Source organism: Glycine soja, chromosome 16 (assembly GCF_004193775.1).
Source record: "Glycine soja cultivar W05 chromosome 16, ASM419377v2, whole genome shotgun sequence".
NCBI lineage: Eukaryota > Viridiplantae > Streptophyta > Magnoliopsida > Fabales > Fabaceae > Glycine > Glycine soja.
In genome coordinates this window covers 36,824,925-36,834,218 of record NC_041017.1, presented here as the reverse complement: position 1 = coordinate 36,834,218, position 9,294 = coordinate 36,824,925, and the positions used below count along the sequence as shown (strand labels likewise).

The 9,294-nt window shown below is 32.7% G+C and overlaps 1 pseudogene; it reads right to left on the bottom strand.

The window, feature by feature from the left end:
- Positions 1 to 7,302: 7,302 nt before the first annotated feature.
- Positions 7,303 to 8,948, bottom strand: LOC114390038 (annotated as a pseudogene).
- Between the last annotated feature and the right edge of the window lie 346 nt (positions 8,949 to 9,294).

The window sequence follows — 9,294 nt, the reverse complement described above, 5'->3', positions numbered from 1 at the left end:
CTATTTTATTATATTTTTTTTGTTTTTTTGTGGGTTTGTTTTTTCGTACTGTCTAGTAGCTTTAAGCAACAAATTAGTATACATTGATGGAAACCAAAAATCTAAATAATTATTTTCAACAATTATAAAATCATTTAATTACTTATTACAACAATTTATATAATAAATGAGACAAATGTCAAGTATGAAAAAATTAATATATATATATATATATATATATATATATATATATATATATATATATATATATTTTCATAAGCCACAAGTAGGAATGTCATAGCAAACTAAAATTGTCTTTTTGGGAGGGGAAGAAACTTAGTTTACAAGATAGTTGTTCTATATACACAATAAAAGGAAATGAAGTTAAAACACCTTCATACACATGAAGCCCATTGGCACATTGAGTTCTCCAGCCCTTTGGAAAATTTCCTTCCCAACTTTATTTGTCATATGCAAGAATAAAATAGTAAGACACAAACCTTGTAACGAATTTTGCTGAAATCTAGTGTTATTCCAATTTAGTAGTGTTTCTTGCTAAACATATTTATAGCCTTTGTTAGGGATATCCTGTTTTAATCATTCATAGATTGGTTAATAATATAATTATGATTTACTTCAAAAGTTTAGCTGAAAACATAACGATCTTCCCTTGCTTGATATCCTTCCATCTACCCTTAACCACAAGAAATTAAAATAACAACTTCCAATCTCTCAGCCAAACAATTAAGCCAGTCCTATAAACTTTCTTCCTAGTATATAACACTGGTGGTTGGATACATTGTAGCACATGTTGCTATATCGCAATCTAACATGAACAAGTTAAATGCTAGAAAGGAATATGTATTGACACTAATTCAATCGATATGGTGCTAAACTAAATTTAGAAGGTCCTTGCAATAAATGGGATATGGGACAATCATTCAAAAAAATTGAAATTCATTTTGATATAAAATAATAAGGAATGAGGCAGAAAGCATTAGATGGTGTCTCAACTTCATTTTTATATTTCATAATGAATGTATTTAATTTTAGGCATTTTTATAATTTAGACATTAGATGGTGTCTCAGTAGGTTTTATCTTCTCTAATCTTAGACTAGCATCTTTGAAATCAAGAACTACCAAAACTAGTGCAGCTGAAATAGCAGTCTATGACATATGGAGGTCCATAAATATTAGGCAATGTTTGATTCGGTTAACTAACCAAAAAACCCCAAAGAGATATGATAAACAGATAAGATAAACATTCAGTTAACTAAGAAAAAAACCCAAAGAGATATGATAAACAGATAAGATAAACAAAAACGGAAAAAACATACGATAAATTATTTGGACGCAACAGCAAATGATATTTCCTTCTTCGGAATCTTGACTTACTTTCTTTAGCATTATGTAGCAATTATTAATTATTAATTTAGCTATAAATTTACAAGTCTTCTAGTGATACCCAGGCAGGCCCCATTCTCTAATTTAACAAAAGTGGACCTACCCACCTTCCCCATTTTCTAATTAAATAACCACAAATAATCTTATAAAATCGGCATAACTAATTTGTGGACCCTTTGTCCTTATGTAATCTCGTTACTCATAAGAAAATTAATTTAGAAGTTCGAAAGAAAACACAATCATGTTATTGTTTAGTGACCCAAATTATGCAAGATTAAACCACATGCATGCTGCTTGTTATGAATTCAGGACCTTGAACATTGACAACTTTTGATGGACGAAAGAGGGGCTGCGATGATATAAAAAGCTATGCTAAGAGGGAGATTTTTTTGGTTTAGAATAAAATGTTTGTACGTTTTTTTTTATCTTGATTTGATTGAGATTTAATAATTAGAAATTTGTATTAGCTGATGTTTAGCTACAGATAAATTTATATTTGATTGAATTTTAATTGTTTCACCCTTAGGCTATGCTAAGAGGGAGATTTTTTTGATATCAAAAGCTATGCTAAGAGGGAGATTTTTTTGGTTTAGAATAAAATGTTTGTACGTTTTTTTTTATCTTGATTTGATTGAGATTTAATAATTAGAAATTTGTATTAGCTGATGTTTAGCTACAGATAAATTTATATTTGATTGAATTTTAATTGTTTCACCCTAAGGCTATGCTAAGAGGGAGATTTTTTTGATATAAAAAGCTATGCTAAGAGGGAGATTTTTTTGGTTTAGAATAAAATGTTTGTACGTTTTTTTTATCTTGATTTGATTGAGATTTAATAATTAGAAATTTGTATTAGCTGATGTTTAGCTACAGATAAATTTATATTTGATTGAATTTTAATTGTTTCACCCTTTGGCTATAATGTACTCTTTTAATACTAGATAAATGATAAAAATGCATTATTCAATTCAACACACTTTCTTTATTAATGATCGAAATTCACATCTAAATAAAAGTGCAATTAATCCTACTTTCTATTTATCCTTCAAATATTAAATGAAGAGAATATTAGAAAAATAAATATATTTAATAACTTGAAAATATAATAAACATTTAATACTTTCTTCATTTAGCAAGAACATTAATAAAAAATGTTATTATAAGAGAATTTAGATTTTTTTTTTACTGAGCCTTTAATATATTTGTATATAAACATTAAGTAATTAAGGAGTTTAAGGGTGGCAAGTGTCAAACCAAATAAAAAATAATCAAAACTTTTGTTTGACACATATTCGTAGATAAGTATTTTTTTAAGTTCTTCAAGACAAAATTTGATGAATGTCACAAGATTTCTATGTTGAAGTTTGGCTATTAATAAAACTTTATTCTTAAACTCATTTGCGCCTTGCTTAGAACTTTTTGAGTTTTTTTACAGCTATTTGTCGTCCATCAGAAAGATTGCCCTGGAAATCAAATCATTATTTATTTCAAAAACAAGAACAAAAAAGCAAGTATATGCCACATTTTATCACCTTGTAAACTTCTCCAAACCCGCCTTTGCCAATCCTATTATCATTTGAAAAGTTGTTGGTTGCTGCTTCAATTACAGCCAAACTAAATTGCAATGGCTCTAAAGTGACACTTTCATCACCAACTGAATCAAATATATATAATAGAGTTTTAATTAAGTTTCTAAATACCTTAAAATTTAATTAAAAAAGGCATAGGTTTAACATGTTTTTTTTTTCTTTCAATAATACTTACAATTGTCTCTAAGAATACTTTTAAGACTCTTTCTTGCTTTTCTCTTTACCAAATAATAGCCAAGAAAAAAGAGCGTCACAGAAACAATTGTGGGTACAATAATGAAAATTATTGTTCGCAATCGGACTTTTCTTTTACCTGCAAAACAGTCAACATATTGCTCACATATAGTAGTATATAATAGACAACTTCATAATATGAGAAGTACTAGTGGTTTGCTTCCTCCAAATAGTATGCCTCGTTCTAGTCCATCTTACACTAGGAATTTGTAAGTAGTTACTTTGGCCAAGCTAATTAAGGGCAGTGCTAAATAATCAATTATTGAACCATTCAAACTAAATTTGAACGTAGAATGACATATAACATTGATTTGCTTGATCATTCTAAATTTTAATGTTATATTTATTTTGTAAATTAACGATCAAACTCATCATCAACATCCAATCAAAATAATCTACTTTTCCTCTTCCTTTTTTTTTTTTTTACCTTCTTCTTATCATATCAATAAAGATTGTGTCCTAATGGTTTGTGCTAAATCACTTCAAATCATTTTAAGGGTGGATAAGTAAAAGTGTAAAATATAAAAAAATAGTGAGCTAAAAAGTTTAGAGTATTAGATTGATGCAAGAAGGACTTTAAATTAACAATGCTAATCTCAACTTAAAACACATAAAAGATAGAAAAAAATTACATGAATAAAAGATGTGGTTAGATTGACAAAATTTCTTCACAAAAAGAATTTATGAATATAAATTAATAATAGATCATAAAGAATCATACAACTGAACTTGATATTATATTTTAACTTAAAACTTTAAGACTTATGTTTATGAGTATTTTTTTCAGTTATATAATATTCTAACTTTTTCATTTTTACTCGACGTAATACTTTATCTCACATTTATACTCCAACCTACTCTATTAGTCTTGATATAGTTATATATAGTTCATATTTGCTGACAAAATTATAAAACAAAAAAAGGCATAAGTGGAAATTGAGTGCATCTTCTGTAACATCTCATTTTCGTAAGCTAATTTAAAAAAATAATTTTTATTTATAAATAAATAGAGTTTGAGAAAAATGATGAGATTCTATAAATAAATAAATAAGGAGATATAATTATTAATTAAAATAATTATTTGAGAGAAAATAAAAAGGGTATTTTATTTATTTGTTTGATAGAGAATAAAATAGAGTTTATCTTTATAAAATAATAAATAAATAGAGTAAACATAACTATAAATAGTGTTAGGTCAGTTTTCACACGGACGCTGTTTCTTTTTTCCCTCATTCTCGTTTTTTCCCTTCTCCTCTCAAAACCCTTTCTTTTTTTCTGCAGCCCATCAAACCTGTATCAGAAAAACGACGATCTAGGACTTATTCACCGTTGGATCGTCGTGAAATTTGAGCACCACGTTTGCAACACAATTCCGAGCATTTTCACCGTTGGGAATTTTGATATCATGTCATAAGTGAGAGAAACACCCTTCGCATTGTAGCCTTTTTCTTTCCCGCAGAAACCCAGAGCTGTCTTGGTAAAACTACGATCCCGGTTTCGTTAACCGTTGGATCATTGTGAAATTTGGATATGTTGTTCGAAATTAAATTTCTCACGCTTTAACCGTTGGGATTTGTGAGATGATGTTCGTGGACAGAGAAAAAGGAATCGCATGAAGATAGTCCAAATGGAGGCTTCAATCCCTTTTACGTTTCTCTGACGTTTGGGAACCCTATCGGAGCAGCAGTCGGAGGAGAAACTGGAGGAATCTTAGGAAACCGCTCGAGATGTTGTTATCGCTGTCGGAAGACACGTGAGTCCGCTTAGAGATAAGGGATGAGTTATTCATAATTGGGATTAGTGAGAACATGTGTAGGGATCCTTAGAGGATTAAATTTGGGTTTTATTTTGGAATGTTTTTTTAAATTACAATTTTTCCTTTATGATTATAAATAAAATATTGATGTCCTAATGAAGATTGCTTGATAAATTGTGCTCTTGATATTTGTATGTTTCGACCTATGATTTTGATATAATTGTGTAATATTATTTGAGGGGTTTTAGTCCTCATGTTGTGATGGTCTTTTATATAAATTGTTATATTGAGAATAAGAAATGATGATTCAAATTGTGAGTATGTGATGAATTGTAGAATAACATGTTGCTTTGAGATTATAATATTGTTATTGAGATTGAGTATAAGTGTAAAGTTGAACATGTGTTAATTTGTGAGATACGTGTAAACATGTGATAGTGAATTGTCACACTATGAGAAGTGAAATTGTGAATGAGTTCTAGTTGTGGATAAGTGTGTAATTAACACTTGATGTGAAATTACTTGTGTTGTAAGCTATGAATTGTAGAATAACCCGACCAGTGTTATCTTGAGAAAAGCGTTGATACGCAGTGTTAAAGAGAAAATGTAGGTTTCCTATTTAGGAACCAGTGTTAAATCGTAGCGCAATTGTGTTGAACGTGTTTAAGACACGAGTGTAAGGTTGTGGGTATTGTATAATTCATGAGCAGTGTCTGCATGCAAAAATTATTTTAGGGGTTGGACCTGAATCAGGAGGGAGAGGCCCTGACAGACTCTTCGGAGTGTAGGCCTTGGGGGTCACCGAGTTTGAGTGCTCCTTTAAGCCTATACTAATCTCATATGGTTGGAGCATTCTCGCAAAACATCGTGACCCTGACTGGTCTCCCTATGATCTTACTTAGTGAGAGTCACCTGACAAACTTATTGTGTGGTGTGTCTTGTTATGTACTCCTAAGCGCCCCAGGGTGGTTTTTCACTGACATGGTACCACATTGCATATAGGATTGAGTCTTAGCATAACTGTTGCATATGCTTGCTAATTGATGTGTTATTATATCTTGATCAGAGTGTGAGATTCTTGTGTAATGTGATTGATGATTGAAAAGTGAATTTTGAATGACGAAGTGATGAAGTTACGTGAGCTATGTTTAAACAAGTGGTATCTCATTTATATAACATGTATATTTAATTGTCTTGTTTCTCTATTAGCTAGGAATGTGATAACTCACTCCCTGTGTGTGGTTGTGTTTGGATCCTGTGATGATCTTGAACTTGTGTCCGGGAGAGCAGAAAATAGGTGGATGACTATGAAGAATCTCATGCTAGAGGACACGGGAACACAACGCTCTGATAGGATGTGACATTAGGATATAGGTTCTATATTAATTGTATGAAGCTTAGACGACCTTGTTGAGTCGAGAATACTTTATTATTTATTTGGACAAGTTTGAATATGATGTAAAAGAAAAATGAATGTGAACCTTTTTCCCCTTTGAAAGACTTGTAAAAAAAAATGTTTTAAAAATACTTTTAATTAATATTGAATTTTTTATTCCTTATTAGTATATATGTGAGGGGTAGAGGGTGTCACATCTTCAAACTCAATGGTAAATGACTAGAAAAACAAGTCATGTATAGAAAGCCTTCCCTGGATTCCTCTAAGTTTTTGAGGTTCAAATAGATGCTCTTAAATCACATAGCAAGATTGCAAATACAACTCTTATTTTTCCAACCAATGACCCTTGAACTTTGTATATACACTTCAACTTCCACTTTGATCTTTTATTCTATCTTTGATACGCAATTGTCCATTATCGTTGCCTTTGTGTTGTTCTTCTTGGAGATGTAATATTGTAGATCGATTCTAGGGATGTTTTTTTGGAATAGAATGAAAGAAGAAGAGGAAAGCAGGTGAACGTTGTAAAAGAAATGTAAAGATGGTTGCTATGACTAGTTTTCCATGTGTGGGCTAACACAAGAGCCACCAGGATATCATTAGTTGACTGGGGTTGACACTTGTACTAACTTCTTTTAGGGTTACACTTAAACTAACTAGATGGATGATTTTAAATTTTAATAATTTCACAAACTAAGTTCATGGATCTGACTTATCTGCCGTCTCTTTATAAGTTGTCTCTAAGCTGATTATTCAAAACAATATTATATAACTGTTGCGTTAATATTTAATTCTGAACCCATTTTATGAAAATCATGAAAACCATATTGTTTTGAAGAAATAATACATGACAGTTTGAAAAAAGACAGCAGAATTAAGTCGTAAGTTCACAATGTCTGATAATTCTAGGAACTAAAACAGTGATATGCTATGATTGTAATACAAGTGTAGTGGCAGAAAGCAAATTTCTATCTCCCGGAAATTAACCAAAAAAGACTACTGCTAAAACTAAAGAGACCAAGAAAAATAAGATAAACAAATATTACTGGTCAACTTTCCTGGTGTAGAAGGATTACCCGGCATTGGCGATTCACTACCCCTGTAAAATTGGAAGAATTCAAACCTGAGATTGCAGCTCGGATATAGAACTCTTCCCCCTACGCTTCCCTAGCGGAACCATGGAATATTTCTATTTATATCTTCCAGACATTTCTGACAATCATCACTAGACAAATCCTGCGTGCATTGAGCAAGAGTATACAGAGTTTGAAAATCAGTCAATTTTAATGATTTGGTTGCATATCTCTCAGTGTTATTCCCTGCCTCTTCCGCCAGCTTAACTATGGTATTTGATATTGTATAATTGAAGAAGTCTTGCTCAGGGATGGGGCCGGTGGAGGGAATGGTAACGCTCAGAATGTCAGTTTTTGGACTTTCTTCCAACTCCGAGAAGAAATTCCAATTGGAATATCGAAGCATGCAGTGGCTGTACCAAATGATTCCCTCTTGAACTGAATTGCAAACTGAGGATATTCGCTGGGTTGCGTTGAGGACGCATTGTTGGCAGAGTTGAGAGGGAAGATCGCCTCGGCACATGAAGAGGCCATACACAGTTTGCTCTACGTTGTCCTCGTAGTATTTCTTCCCATTTGTGGCATTGGAAGACAAGTAAAAGAGAAGGGTCTTGAGATACATTTGGAAAGTGGTGTCAACAGTTACATTGGTTGGGCAACTGTGGTTTAGATAAGTTGGATCTTCTGAAATTTGTGAATCTGCATCAGGATAATTTGTTGCAGGAACCCACGCTGGTGGTTTAGTTCTTTTTGTGGAGCGGTAGAAAGGGTACAAATCATACCTAACATTACAACTGGGATATAGAACTCTCGCTCCCTGCTGTCCTTCACAGAACAATGGAAGGTTTCCTATCACTTTACTGAGACAGCTTCTGCAATCAAGGGGTGACAAATCTGGAGTGCACTGAGCTAGACAATAAAGGTTCTGAAATTCAGATATGGTTGTTTGCCTTGTGGCAAACTTCTTGTCATCCTTAGCAGCTTCATCTGCAGTTTTGTTTATTGTAGAAAACATTAAACGCATGAAACTTTCCTGGTTTGAGATATTTGCAGTGTTCAACAGGGCAAATCTAGGTGTAGTGTCCACGGTGGAGAAGAAGGATCGGTTGAAATAACGAACCGTGCACTCATCGTACCAAATCACAGGTTCAATGGACAGTGAGCACTGTGAGCGTAGTTACTGGGTTGCATTTTGGACGCATTGTTGACAAAGCCGAGGAGGAACGTCACCCCTGCACATGAAGAGTCCAAAGACAGAGTCTGTGGTGTTGTAGAATCCATTGTCGCCGGGGGCGTTTGATGACAAGGAAGAGAGGAGGCTCCTGACGTTAAATTGGAAGGCACTGTTAGCGATAGAGTTGTCAACGTTGCAGGCATGGGATAAATAGAAAGGGGTGGAGCTTTGATCCTGTGGCTCAGTAGTTGCAAAATTGAGGAAGCCAAGAAGGATGAAGAGGAAGAGAATCTTGTGGGAAGCCATGGATGCTATTGGTTTATGGTTTGTAAACAACTCCATCTTCGTTTCCTTTATGATGGTATAGTATAAAGACGTCTTGCTCGGTTTGAAAAGTAAGTCAATGATTATGCAAGTCAAGAGAAAACAAGTGATAAGGAAAATAATGAACGGATGAGAAAGTTTGGCATCCAATAGTGTCTTTGAATCAATGGGTTACTATTCAGTATCAATTAATTCCTTTGCATCAATTGAGTGTTTGCTAATGAAATGGATCGGAGCAGGAATGCTTCGTTGAAATTACGCACCCAAGTTAATAGGTTTCCTACAAATAAATTAACATCATAGAGACCTTGTTGAAACATAAACAAGTTTTTTATTTTACTAAAAAAGAGTATTTTTAAAAAGT